The sequence below is a fragment of the Mytilus galloprovincialis genome, chromosome 3, assembly GCF_965363235.1.
Source record: "Mytilus galloprovincialis chromosome 3, xbMytGall1.hap1.1, whole genome shotgun sequence".
Classification (NCBI taxonomy): Eukaryota; Metazoa; Mollusca; class Bivalvia; order Mytilida; family Mytilidae; genus Mytilus; species Mytilus galloprovincialis.
Genome location: NC_134840.1, coordinates 45,467,736 through 45,483,057, shown reverse-complemented (window position 1 = coordinate 45,483,057; position 15,322 = coordinate 45,467,736). Strand labels below are relative to the sequence as shown.

At 31.2% G+C, this 15,322-nt stretch overlaps 1 protein-coding gene across 1 annotated transcript in view; it reads right to left on the bottom strand.

The window, feature by feature from the left end:
• The window catches only part of LOC143068095 (uncharacterized), a 48,609-nt gene extending 35,456 nt beyond the window's left edge, over positions 1 to 13,153 (bottom strand). The window contains exon 1 of the mRNA XM_076241865.1: positions 13,112 to 13,153. The gene's annotated coding sequence lies outside the window, so the exon portion shown is untranslated. The remainder of the gene's footprint in view (positions 1 to 13,111) is intronic.
• Between the last annotated feature and the right edge of the window lie 2,169 nt (positions 13,154 to 15,322).

The window sequence follows — 15,322 nt, the reverse complement described above, 5'->3', positions numbered from 1 at the left end:
AATTGTTTTTCAGAGATTTTAAGTGAAATTTTATAACTAATGACAATTTCTATGCACTTTATAGATCAATTCCATGCTAATATGCCGTGGTTACAGTCAAGAAGTGCCAGCCCTTTTCCATGTCGAACAAACTCATTTATTGCATTATTTATTGTTTCGTTTCAAATTTGCATGTAGTTCTTGTCCATGGGCATTACGCATTAAAACAAAGAATGATAAAATAAGTACGGTATAAAAAAAAAAAAAAAACTGGATACCATATATGCGGGACCAAAAAACTTTTAAGTGCTAGGTTTTTGTGAAAATACAAAAAACAACGATCATGCCATGAAAGATATATTAATTAAACAAAACCACAATTACTTTTTTTGCAATGAATTATTCTATCAAGATTTATTTCTGAGTCCTTTTATTATGCACCACAAAATGTCATCGCAATGGAGACAATTGAAAATTTTAGAAATTACTAAACAACTATTTATTTAGCTAGACGACATATGATCTCGACAAAGGTCAACCGGAAGTAAACTTGTTTAACTTGAAGTTATATCATTTATTTCAGGATAACGTTCAAATAAGCCATATCATTAAATTTTCAGAATCATTGTGGATCACTCTCTCATATCAACTGGAAATGACATTTTGTAAACCGGCAGTAGCAAATTATCTCCCAAGTTAAAAACTAATATGAAAACAATCTTGGTTTTTTCGAGTCTGTGGGATGATCGTGGCAATTTCTACGATGGAGTAGCCATTTTTAGCTCTTTTGAGCGTTTCTCATCACTTGGCGTCCGTCGTCCGTAGTCGTCGTCGTCGTCATCGTCGTCCGTCGTCGTTAACTTTTACAAAAATCTTCTCCTCTGAAACTACTGGGCCAAATTTAACCAAACTTGGCCACAATCATTATTGGGGTATCTAGTTCAAAAAATGTGTGGCGTGACCCAGTCAACCAACCAAGATGGCCGCCATGGCTAAAAATAGAACATAGGGGTAAAATGCAGTTTTTGGCTTATAACTCAAAAACCAAAGCATTTAGAGCAAATCTGACACGAGGTAAAATTGTTTATCAGGTCTAGATCTATCTGCCCTGAAATTTGCAGATGAATCGGACAACCTGTTGTTAGGTTGCTGCCCCTGAATTGGTAATTTTAAGGAAATTTTGCTGTTTTTGGTTATTATCTTGAATATTATTATAGATAGAGATAAACTGTATACAGCAATAATGTTTAGCAAAGTAAGATTTACAAATAAGTCAACATGACCAAAATGGTCAGTTGACCACTTTAGGAGTTATTGCCCTTTATAGTCAATTTTTAACCATTTTTCGTAAATCTTTTACAAAAATCTTCTCCTCTGAAACTACTGGGCCAAATTTAACCAAACTTGGCCACAATCATTATCTAGTTTAAAAAATGTGTGGCGTGACCCGACCAACCAACCAAGATGGCCACCACGGCTAAGAATAGAACATAGGGGTAAAATGCAGTTTTTGGCTTATAACTCAAAAACCAAAGCCTTTAGAGCAAATCTGATAGGATTAAATTGTTTATCAGGTCAAGATCTATCTGCCCTTATATTTTCAGATGGATTGGACAACTGGTTATTGGGTTGCTGTCCCTGAATTGGTAATTTTAAGGAAATTTTGCCGTTTTTTGTTATTATCTTGAATATTATTATAGATAGAGATAAACTGTAAACAGCAATAATGTACAGCAAAGTAAGACCTAAAGATAAGTCAACATGACCAAAATGGTCAATTGACCCCCTAAGGAGGTATTGTCCTTTATAGTCAATTTTTAACAATTTTCATAAAATTTGTAAATTTTTACTAACATTTTCAACTGAAACTACTGGGCCAAGTTCATTACAGATAAAGATAATTGTAAGCAGCAAGAATGTTCAGTAAAGTAAGATGTACAAACACATCACCATCACCAAAACTCAATTTTGTCATGAATCCATCTGATTCCTTTAATATTCACATAGACCAAGGGGAGCGACACAGGCTCTTTAGAGCCTCTAGTTTTCTTTTATTTCAAGCATCATTATTCAGAAAAAAAATTCTAATCAGTATAACAAACATTGTTATATGACACCGGAAGTAGTATTTTTGCACCAAAAGTACTTATTATCTTCCTTTTTCGATGGGAAGTGTGTAGAAATCATATATTTTTGAAATCATTGGAAATAAAAACGCCAACGTAACATGTATTGTTTTATGAATGAAACGCGCGTCTAGAGTACAATTTTTATTACAAAATCAGATTGTGTGCAGAAAGAAATAAAGAATATTAGTTTTACAATCCAAGTCAAAAGAAGTTATGATCAGTTTTCTTTTCATTTAGCTTGCCTCTAGTATCTTTTCCAGACGTGACTTTATATTTGTTATAATAAACATTCAAGTGACTTTTTCGAGAATTTTTTTATACATATCATGGCGTTTTTGATATAAAACACACTACGGTTGTTCAAAATGTATTTAAGGGGGATAACTGTTATTAAAAACAAATGTGTGATAACCAAATATTAGGTTACAAAGTCCACATTTTAGCCGGTTGCGACAAATAATCACGACCATTAGACTGTGGTTTTATATCACCGGACTTTAGCAAACTAGCTGTGTCAGCACGACCATTATATTTTAGGGTATTACATAATTACATTTTAGCTGCAGAATAACACTCTACAGTACCAACTCACTTTCAAAGAAACATCGCAATCTTCACTTAGTCATTTAAAGGACGAAACAATATAACAAGTAGCTGTAAATTCAGAAATTTTTGCAAGGTTTGTTATTGCGATAAATTCGACAGATCTGTAATCGCAATAATTTAAACGTATTTTGAAATATTTTATATAATTAAAACAGGATTTTTACTCAAAATCGTAAAAGATTTAATCGCATTTTGTCAAAAATGACAAAATCGCAGTAATAAATGCACGCAATAATTTTCTGAATTTACAGTAGGTTTTAAACCAATCAAATTTTGCCTTTATAAAATGACACGTTTTGTACAATTTAAACCGTTACATATATGTATTCAAAATATTTATCATGAATCTAGGCGGAAACATTATGTTATTAATAGATAAAATCATGTACTAAGTATTCAAACAAGTGTGAAAGTGTGAAATATAAGGTAAACCGTCTCACTATTCAACCGTTAGCATTAAAACACCCAATACATCGCATTAGAAATATTAACTATTATTATTATAAAACTATAAAATGTTATGATGCCTTTTCTCTCATTGGTACCCAAGATTGTTAAACACCCATTAGTGATAGTACCCTCTTCTGAACCTGATTACATCATAAGGTACATGATACATTAGACAATTTTATGATTCTATACGTATTAACTTACAAACTAACAGACGAAAACTTAGTAATTTTGTTTTAAAAAAAAAACATGTTAAATATACACTATTGTTTTTATATTGATTTTTATGCAATTTGAGTACACTCAATAACATTTTTATTTTTATATAAACACCAGCTATAAATAAAAACGATCAAAATAAATAAAGCTTGCATATGTATTGTCACATCTTACCGTTCCGATTTAACAACTTGAGGTGAAACAAGATTAATTTTGCATTCCTCCTTTAATATTTTTCAGTATTCACGTATTATATCTTATTACATTGTATATCTATATTCTCGATGCAGTTGCAAATTCTTTATTCACTAAGTTACAAATACAACGAACTAAAGATAAAGGATACTACAGATACATTTGAGTAGGCCTCATATCTTGACCTACATCTAGAAATTGACAATGAGGGTCGGTTGAAAACAAAACTTTACAACAAAAGAGATGAGTTCAGCTTTCTTATTGTGAACTTTCCATTTCTACGTAGCAACATTCAAGCAGCACCTGCATACGGGGTATTATCTCCCAATTGATAAGATATTCCCTTACTTGTATTTCCTATCATAATTTTCTTGATAGAGGGTTGCTACTCACAAGGAAGCTATTAAACCAAGAATTCCAAATGGTGATAGTTGAAATCATCCCTTCGTAAATTTTACGGACGCCATCACGAGTTGGTTGTTTTAAAGATGATATCGGATATATTCCTCACGTTGTAACTACAATCCCCTTCCCTTTCATGAATGTGACCTACCGAATAAGACTATTTACCGGATTTGTTATAACGTGAGCAACACGACGGGTGTCATATGTGGAGCAGGATCTGCCCACCCTTCCGGAGCACCTGAGATCACCTCTAGTTTTTGATGGGGTTCGTGTTGCTTATTCTTTAGTTTTCCATGTTGTGTCATGTGTACTTTAGTTTGTCTATTTTATTTTTCATTTTCAACGATGACTCAATTTATGAATTTAACTGTCTATCTGGTATCTTTCGTCCCTCTTTTACAAAAATTATACTCATCCCAAAGATAGTATAATATTGAGAAATTAAACAGGGAATGCTTCATAGAGACATCAACCCGACCGAAGAGCAAAATGCGGTAAAAGACCACCAATTAGGTGGTTAACACAGCCAAAACATATGCAAAAGTGACTGAACTAAAATAAACGATATACCGAAACAGATACTCTGTTATATGCAAGCGTTGAGGCTAATGACTTTTACAATTCACTTAAGTGAACAGAAATATCTGTGATGGCCATTTTTTTCAATTTACAGATATGGAAGTAATAAATACTCTTTGTATTCATGTCTAGTTATAAACTTTTTCAAAAAGAAACTTTCATGTTGCACTTTCCACAAATGGTTTTTGATCAAATATTCAGAAAAGATTTAATTGTAATTATTAAAAGCCAAAAGCAATGAACACTTTTCCTGCACACTGATCACAAATTGAAATAACACGCGACAATTTTCTCGTGTCTATATCACCCGACAATCTAAACTTTTTGAAAAATACTAATAAGAATTTATTGCAAAACTTTCGCACCAGACTTCAGGCTTACTGGTATATGTAAATTTGAAAAAAATCATATTCCAGTTGCAGTATACCAAGAACACTGTGGTCATTGGTTTAAATTATTGCTGATATATTGATTGAAATATGTGGTTCATTGTATGTTGGATTGTGCCAGCCAACTATCGCCTTTGACCAAACGACAAATGTTCCGTGTTGAAGGCCTCACTATGAATTGGATATGAAGGTCATCAATAAAATCTGATACATAGCCTTAAACATGTCTGTACACAACCAACATATTTATTTGTCTTTATCTACTGATTAAAACACTCACCAGATCCTAAGCTTATAATTTGGTACGTCAGACTCGTGTTGTGATTACATATAACTCATTAATGGTGCTCGAGTATTTAACAGTTGTTAGGTCAACAGGAATGTGAGGAAAAAGAGCACTGAAAATCAATTCCCGCAAAATAGGGCCTATTCCGACTATTGCTATCTTTGTCTGAGTTGCAAAAAAATAGTGTTTTGAATAATTCAACATTCATAGTATGTAGCTGCAACAAATAAACGTATGCTTGTTTAAAATATTGAGAGGATGAGAAGTATCTTTTAAACGATCCGACGCGTATCCATTATGTCTATTACTTAAACTATAATACATATACTGATTGTGCATATCGACAAAAGGTTGACAGATGTATTGACATTCAATTGTATAAGGTCGATTTTTATCCGACACAGCTCTATTGTTCGAACGTCTTTTCAAAATTACAGATCTTTCAATTACGATTAATAAATCTCTTTTATATTTAAGTTTAAATATCCACTTCATCTTGAAATACTTTCAAGAAACAATTAATAATAAGAAGTATTCAAATAGTTGATTTAAATCTTAAAACAATATTTCAAATCGAAATCGTATGTAATTTCATTATACTGTACTGAAATTACACTAAAGAAAACCAAGGATTTATTTTCGCACCTCTGAAAGAAAAACACCCATTAAACTGCGGATTTACCTGGCTATTTTTTCAATAGATAGGAGTCAACTTGTAATGTTGCTGCAATTCAATTTGAAAAAAAAGTATAACAAAAATATTTAACTCCAAAGTAAATTAAAAAATGGAACGTCCATGAAAACTGACAAACTCGAACGCACAGGCGTATTCTGGTAAATAGTTGGTTAAAGCTGGTTTGATAGCTTTTTAAACCTCTCCGCTATGTTGAAAAAAAATGGGTGACAACCCAAACAGACACAATAGGTTTAGTACCAATGTTTAGGAGCCAGAAGCCTGATGATTTCAGTTACATTTCGAGAGATTCAATAATTCTCTGTTAGTTTTTATGCCAGAGACATTCTTGTGTCGTAGAGGAACAATTCATTTTCGACTTACTTGTCAATTGTAGCAAATAGAAGGGGTGCTTGCTATTAATTAATTGGTCTGATACAAAACAAATGTAAAAAAATAAGTAGTGGCTGAATAATGTTGAATGCAACATTATCAATATTCCATACAAGCAGATATTGTGTGTGCTTGATAAACAAAAATAAAGTCCGAATTACCAACATCAAAGAATATTAAAAAAAAACAACGAAAAAACAATATTATTTAATTGAAAATATTGACAATTCAAATACTTCCTGATTTTTTACAGCAATATTGTTTATAACAATCACATATTTTGGCACGATCTATGTTTATTTTATCGATTCTTTGAATAAACATACTCATAAGGTTACAAAAAAGAGCCTGGAGCGCTCAATTGTTAAAATATGCTATTTTTTATACTATTTTTCCCCTTATTACAATCAGTTATATTTGCTTAGTTGTAGATCTTGTTTAGTTTCATTTTTGTAGGTTTAGTTAGGATGATCATTTTAATGCGTACAGTTATACCTATCTATTAAAGTCTTTGAGATTAAAGAAACATAAAACAAAAACATCAACATTTAATGGCAACACATCTTAATACTAGTGTGACAACTTGTTCATGCAGATCTTATTTTGCTGACTTAGTTTGCTTTTTCCAACTTCTCAGCAGTTAATGTACATTTTTAAGTTAACCCGTGACGACTGATTTGTAGATTTAATTTCGGAGAACAATTTTGTTTAACTATTATTGTTTGCGCAAAAATTGCTAAAATAGAAAAGAAAATCATCTTTCGAGATCAAGGTTGCCTATCAGTAGTCAATCTCGGTCATGTTGAATTATTATTTACAATTTCTCTTTATCTATTATAGCTTCTGCAAATAAAACAAAAGATAAACTAATCTTCCAAGTCAATAAATCCTTAAAACGGACCAATTGCCATCTCCTCCGTTTGTGATCAATCAAATCCTCGGATAGACTTTTTTTAAGTAGATACCATAAGAACTATTTAGGTTAGGTTAATTTTGGTATCTTCTCGATTAGGTGTTTCGTAGATTATGACAGGTGACGTACGACAATAACGGATGCAAAGTGATTGTAAAAGCTCTCATGGTCTGTTAAGCCATGTGTTCTAATTGATTTATCAAAGATAAAAGGCGTTTATCACTGTAATAACATCTTTTTTACTGTTTTGTGTGGTTCTTAAATTGCTTTTGTTATTAATAAATTCAAACGTAACTAAAGGAGGGGCAAAAGATACCAAAGGGACAGTTAAACTCATAGATAGAAAATAAACTGACATCGCCATTGCTAAAAAAGAAAAAGACAAACAGACAAATAATAGTATACAAGACACAATATATATGTTTCGGTTCTTATACATCCTTGGCTTTCAAATAATCGGCTTTGATCGTTTCTGATGATGATAAACCGAGAAAAATGGTTTGGATGCATGCAATTTATTACGTGTTGTTTTCATCTTTTACAGCATCAAATATCATAACGGACGATTATTGTAATCTAAAACTACTTAACTTGGTCACTGGTAACTGAGAATATTTGTCTCAATGGCAGTAATAACACATCTTCATATTTTTAAAAATATAAAAAAAATGTCTTATCTCATTTATCTTACAGTTCATGTACAAAATACAATTTGTAAAGGTGAAATAATTGATTGTAAGTTGTTTGTTATATATCTAGTGACAAACTTGCATGCACGCTGTGGAAGTTAAGCAACCAACAATCAATCAATAAATAGATATAAGAAGATGTGGTATGAGATAACTCTCTAAAAGGGACCAAATGAATCAGACATTATCAGTGGTATGTCATCGTGTGACCTTCAACAATAAGCAATGTTTGCGGGATTCGAATCTCTTCCTAACAAGGAACAGTAGTGTACCAGTACAACATAAGAACGAACTATAAAAATCAGTTGAAAAGGCTTAAATCATCAGATGGATACGAATTGAAAAAAAATCTAAACAACATAGAGTTGACGTGACCGAGCACTTGTACATCCCAACAAAAAAGGGATCTAAACAGATCTAAGAGTACTCACAACTACTCACAGCTAGTTCAAATGTACTAACAACTAATAAAAAAAAATCACGCATCCAAAACTAAATTGTCAATCACATTATTCAAAGATCTAATGGCTGTGTTGAGTTGGTAAACTTTTAGTTTATTTGAACGATTGATAAGTGTACCAGGATCGTTTCTAAATTTTCAGGCACGGTAAACAACTTCTCCGTACAAATTATGATGTGCTATCCCGTTTGGAAAAAAGGTACAACCAAATCTATACATATTGGGAAGAATAATTTAATTTGTAGTAACGAAATCTCTGACTTACTACATATATTACGTTCGTTTAAAAATTTAAAACAACACAACAGACGACACGGGCATAGCGAAAGAGTTATGAAATTTAAACCTCATAATATAGTGCCAAAGGAACATCACCATCCAAAAAACGAAAATTAACAATAGGGAACGAAAACTCGTCCCTGTGTCGTTGTTAAGTGTAGAGTTTCCCGTGTTATTCTGATATATCAACATCTAGGATTTTTAATATTGCCATTTAAAGCGGGAAGTTTAGCTAGCCATAAAATCATTTTTTCTTTACATGCCTTGTACTAAGTCAGGAATATAACAGTTCGTTTCAATGTATGTTGGCGTACCTCGATTTATTTTCTCACATTCGTTTTATGACTTTTGAACACCGGTATACTACTGTTGCCTTTATTTTAACCCCTGCTTTACCCCGTATCTTGCATTTTTTTGGAATATTCAGTTCTAAAGCTCTACAACTGAGTATTTGATTTGGTCTTCTTACTGTCTTGATTCCTACGCCACGTTGAGTGTGATATACAAAATTATAAGACTGGTCACTAAGTGAACGTCTACTGCCGGAACGGTAAAAGTCCAAGGAATGGCCAGATTTTTACAACCTAGTCAACCCTTAGGAATTATGATTTGGGATTTTGGAAAATTAATTATTCAGCATATATGCATTTGTACGATGTACACACGATGTTCCAATGATTATCATAACTCTTGAGAGCATTGATACCTTTTTAGACTTATCTTTGTAAAGTTTTTTGAATTATACAAATTGAAAAAGAACTTTAAGTATTAAAAATTTTCATCATTAATATCTTAGTACAAATATTTCATTTACACAACAAATTGATGATGAATGATGTTTTTTTTAAATTTTTTCCTCTACTTTGTGTTTTATTATCGTTAAAATAATAATTATAGTCGTAACATAAAATGTTAATCATATGTTTTCTTTTAATCTAGAAAATGAAAGAATGCTTTCATATAGGACATAAAATATAAATTAAACTAGGCTGGTTAGGATAACCTTAGAACACTTTTATTTACAGTTCAAAAAGTATCAAAGGATAGCTCTTCGCGATCCATAAAGTCTGTGTTTGGAAATATTATAGGCCGTGTCATAGGGTACTTTCAAAACTAGACCCTAGTCTATGAACTAAATTCATCTAACGGTTACAAATAAAAAGTCAAACACATGCATCAAAAAGTTGTCACTATAATTTTTCTATGAAAAGGGCACATAGAAGAATAGGTTACGCCAGCTCTAGGTTCAATACCAACCAAAGAGCCGCATGGGGGGGGGGGGGAATAAAGTTAACAAGCATGGCCCTAAAAGTATTCAGTACGAAACGACTATTTTTATTTAAAAAAATAAATGTTAACATTTCAAATTAGCAAAATATCTCTTTTATAAGATAATTTAAAAACAGTCTTAACTAAATGATTTTCATTGATTTTACGTGAAGCAACAGTACGCGGATTTTCACAACTGCTTGAAATATGACTTGTAATATACAAAATTTAATCCTGGTATCTATGATGAGTAGCGAAGTTGACAAGAAACTTATTTTGGTTATTCTCTTTATTTCATTGGCTTGATATCATACTTTATAAAAGTAAACCGTTTTAGTTTAAAATACAGTCTTCAACACGGAGCCTTGGCTCACACCGAACAGCAAGCTACAAAGGGCCCAAAAAATGACTAGTGTAAAACATTCAAACTGGAAAACCAACGGTAAAGGCTAAAGTTAGATGAAGGTGTAATGAAAAAGTGTTTATTTTATCCTACATTATTGTTTTAAGTAAAGTTATATCTTAACGATAAATATAGATTCTACTACTGCATCGAGTGTGATACGATATTTATCCACTCGAGACAGTTAAATTTTCAAATTTAAAATTTAACTGTCGAGAGTGGATAAATATCGTATTACACGAGATTCGGTGTCGAATCTGTTTCTCTAATAATTTTCAAACAATATGCAGGCAAACGTATTCCTTCTTTTCGAATGATCTGCAAAAAGATGTGTTCTTTCTATGTGACGTCATCAGGCATGGTCGCCTTTTTTCATGCCGTCACAACAGGAAATTCAGTGGAAAGCAAGGAAATTCGACGTAATAATCCGATTTTAACCAATGAAGAACTGAGATGAAACGAACTACACGTTGATTAATTTTGTTTATACAATACGTGAAAGAAGGGATAAATTGACGAAGAATAAGAGAAACTATTATATAAGAGAAAGGCAAACGACACCACAGGGATATTCAGACTCATTAGTCCAAAATAAGATGTTGACAATGCCACTACCAAAAGAAAGAAAAAGACAAGCAACAGCATATACGTATAATAACAAAAACCTGACGAGATGACATCACAGTAAGTTGAGAAGTGGATATATCGGTCCTTAAAAGGATTCTTTACTACTAATGTTTTAAATCCTTATTTGTTGTATGTTTAAGTGAGTTTAACAAAAACTCTCCTTCTGTTGTCAGCAAAAAACAACTCCCAAAGTAAAAGTTAAAAAGCACAATAGAAAACAATACGTCTAATAAACACTATTTCTAAGGGAAAAAAGAAAAGGCAAAATAATTTTACCAATTCTGTATTGCCTTATTACAATTTAAGTTGATAATACTTTGTTGCTTCTTTCCATGTAAATGAAAATTCCGCCTTATTTAACATTTGTTCGGTTGGTTTAAAAATAATCTCACCAAAGATACCATTAAGCTTATAAAAAAAGTGACATCGCAAAAATACTGAGCTCCGAGGAAAATTCAAAACGGAATGTCCCTATAACTTGTTTCACCATACGCGCGTTTCGTGTTCAGAAGACTCATCGGTGACATTCCTTTCAAATAGTAGGAAGGCCGAGTCAACATTGAATGATGAATTCGAAGAGGGTTGAAAAATACCTGAGGGACAATCAACTCATAGATAGAAAAATATCGAAGATCGAAGGTTATGCCAAATTTGGATACGGCTACGCATGCCATAGGGAAGAAAATCCTGAGTGTTTCGAGTATTTTTTCTCTGAAACCCTGTAGAAAACTGCTGATCATGCATGTAACAAATTGTTCAACAAAACTCAAGAAAACAAATATACAGAAACCCACAATAGAAAAAAAAAACTCGTTTAACACATATATTTATAAAAAAAATTAGTACTCTTTACTATAAGTAATCGCAATAATGAATTTAATCTCAGTTTTTTCTTCTTCTTCAAATTGAATACATCCTACAGGGCAATCAATGGATTTCAAAACGTTCGCATTTCATGAAAGAAACATCTAAACTACTATTACTCTGTAATATTCCTGACAGATTTTCCCTTTATCAAGAATCCTTTATTCCATCAAGTATTAAAATGTAGAATTATCTCGATATAAACATTTGAAATGATCTATCTTTATACATGTTTCAATTGAAATTTAAACAGAAATATTTTGAAAATCCCCTTTCTACATATGACACATTTAGCAATATAGATAATTAAATGTTGTAGATAGAATCATATTAAATGACAAACAATACTATAAATGCTTCAAAATAAAAAAGTTGTAGACTTTTTATTCCCAGATTAAAATATCCTATTTGGTTTTATTTATCGAAAACAGTTACGGTCACCTCGACTTTTAGAAAACGATGGTCCGTGTCGTTTAAATTCTTGTTCATTTCATTATACTAATTCGGGTGCGTCTATTTTTGTGTTGGATTTTGTCGGTTTATGTAATGTATCCGGTTGTTTTCTGTAATTAGTTAATACTTCAGTTTTATAATGAACATCTTTTATATAGTCATTTTATAGAATTTACTGTTTGCATAAGTATAAATTATTCTAATAATAGGGATTCCCAAACAGAAAATTTTTGAACATCGGTATACTACTGTTGCCTTTATTCATGTCTACAAATCAATATTGTTTATGATGTTACTCATATGAATTTTATTTAGTTCAGTTGTTTGATATTTGTAGGTAATGAAAAAGACGTTCTTATTTTCAAAACTAGTGTCTTGTTCCATTTTGGTTGATTTGGACAATAAAATATGTTTAAACTAATAATCCCTGTGTGGTAAATAATATTTTAAAGGTTCGGTTTAATCTTTAATTTCTGTTATAGTTTCTCTAGTTTTTTCCTAAATAAAATGCATATCATGCATGTTGATTATGCACAACAAAAGATTTCATCATAACATATAATATGTTGCTCATAACAGTTTGAAACATCTGTCAAAATGTGTTTAAACCTCACAAAAAACAGTATTTAAATTGAAATATTTTCAAACCTATTCATGTGAAATTATGAATTTTCCCTTTTCTGTGCATTCATTTCATGTTTATATTATTAGTACAAAAATTGTAACATACTTCACTCTCTACTGTATGTTTCATTTTTCCTAAAATTATAAATATAATACATTTATGGTGAATAATTGAAAAATGATGAAAATGGCTTAACAAAATGGAAGAATCGCACATAATGACATACCTGTCTCTATCTGATTGTCGGGTAGTCCATAAATACTTCAACAATTGTTAATTAGTAGACGGATAGATGATGATAGAATTTTTAGAAAATTGTCAATATAGATAACCATGGTTACAGATTAATAGACTATGTTTGGTTTACGTTTAATAGAAGTTTGTTCTAAACGAATCTTGCAATAATGGAAGCTAGGCACGATCACATAAAACATCAAATAAAACATGAACTCAATTGGAAATTACCTGTAAACATTCTCAGTTTTAATGAATTTAATGAGTGAAGCACTTATTTATAAACAAATCGAATCAAATTATGATTATATTTGAAACATATTACAATAATATACTAGCATGTCTTTTTCAGTACTGGTGTTATAATAATATATCAGAAGTGAAAGTTTAAGGTATTTTTTTTTATATCATACCAAATGTTCTACATTGGAAAAAACACATTAACAGAACTAAAGCAATTGAAATAGATAGTAGATCTAACTTTCCAATTTCATTTGTCTGTGTTAATTTTAAATGAAAGGTTGTTTTTTGTTCATTATATTTGTCGCTTAATACAGTTCAATAACAGAATAATAGTGTACTTTTATTTGTAATTTTTCCATGATTATTTGTTTTAATGATATGTAATGATTTGCTTACTGGAGTCAAAATTTCAGATTTTTTTTAATTAGAAAAACAGTTATGTTTTGTCGAGTCAAACCTAATTTAAATTAAATAATTTCTGTCGGTTTACGTTAATTTTACCATCAAACCATATAATTTTTAATAGGCTATTTGCCAATTCCCGTTATTGACCTTCTAATTAGAGATCCCTTTTGTAGTTGTCTCCCTTATGAGGGACATTAATTTTTATTTACAATGGAGAGCTAGCAGAGAGAGCAAATTTGCCTTATTGTAATATGAGTGATCTTTAAGGTTTTTCAAATCTTTTAATTACATTAATTTGTTGTTAAGCTAAATACTTTTGACATCAGAAATTATTTTTCATGAAAAATAAGTTAAACCGCTGATACATCATTTTCAATTCATCATGCATTGCATTGCCAAAAGCCAATTTTGTCCGGTATGGAACCAGTCTACGATTGACAAAGAGAAGCAATTTGTTTAAAAAGTGTGTTATAACAGAATCAAATCGGTAATTGGCAAATGGACTATTACACCATAATAATTTACAAGACCGATTTGTAACGAAGAATAAATCTGATATCCTTTTTGTTTCAGATCAAAATAGCTCGTCGTGTTAATTCCATCACTCTTTTTTCACTTGACATCCATAGGTTATGATTAAGTTCGGTCGCCAGTGGGTAAAGTAGTTCATTTAATTTCTCTATAGAATATGAAACGCGTAGGTTATGTGTTTAAAACCGTAAGAGGCAGATTCGTTCGACTCCAATTGTAGTCTATAATATTTGCAGAGGTTTTCTGCAAAAGGTAGGTTGTAACCCCGGTTAAGTCCTTAAAAAAATGATCGCCATCAAAAATGCTACTGTGCTGAAAGTGGCAATAAACACTTACAACCAATCAATCATTCTTCCTCAACCTTACCATAATTGTAATATCTTTACGGCCAATTAATTAGCATGCACATTATTATGTATACTCGCGGGATCTAGATCCAAGATAATGTGAGATCCAAAGTACAAATTAGGCAGCTATAATTTCAGCATACTAGTATATAGGCTCGTAGAAATACTTTGAAAAATGCAACTTTAACAGAATATAAAATTAATGTATGATATTGGTCCTGTGTTTTATAAGCAATCATCCAAACAGGCAAGAACATGGGCGTCATTGTTTCAGCGCTAAGGGACATTGTTCACAACTATAAGTGCAATTAGGTATTTGAGGTTGGTTCTAAAAAAACAAACAAAACATACAATAGAAAGTTTTGAATATGAAGTAACCTATTGTCGCAATGTTAATAGGTTTACTAATTTATTTTTCCTTTCCTTTCATTGGACAAAGGTTTTATACCACCATTGATTTTCTCCAATAAGTCTTTGTTTATTCACTTATCAAACAATTGTTTAGAATTTATCTTTGTTTCAAATAAAGAAATACTTGACATTTGTAAAGTTTGATCCTTTCCAGTACTATATACAAAATTTCACATAACATCTAATTGCATATATGAAAATAACCATTATTGGAAGTTAAACAATTAAAGGTAACATTTTACTCTGTTACAAGTTTATTAACCATG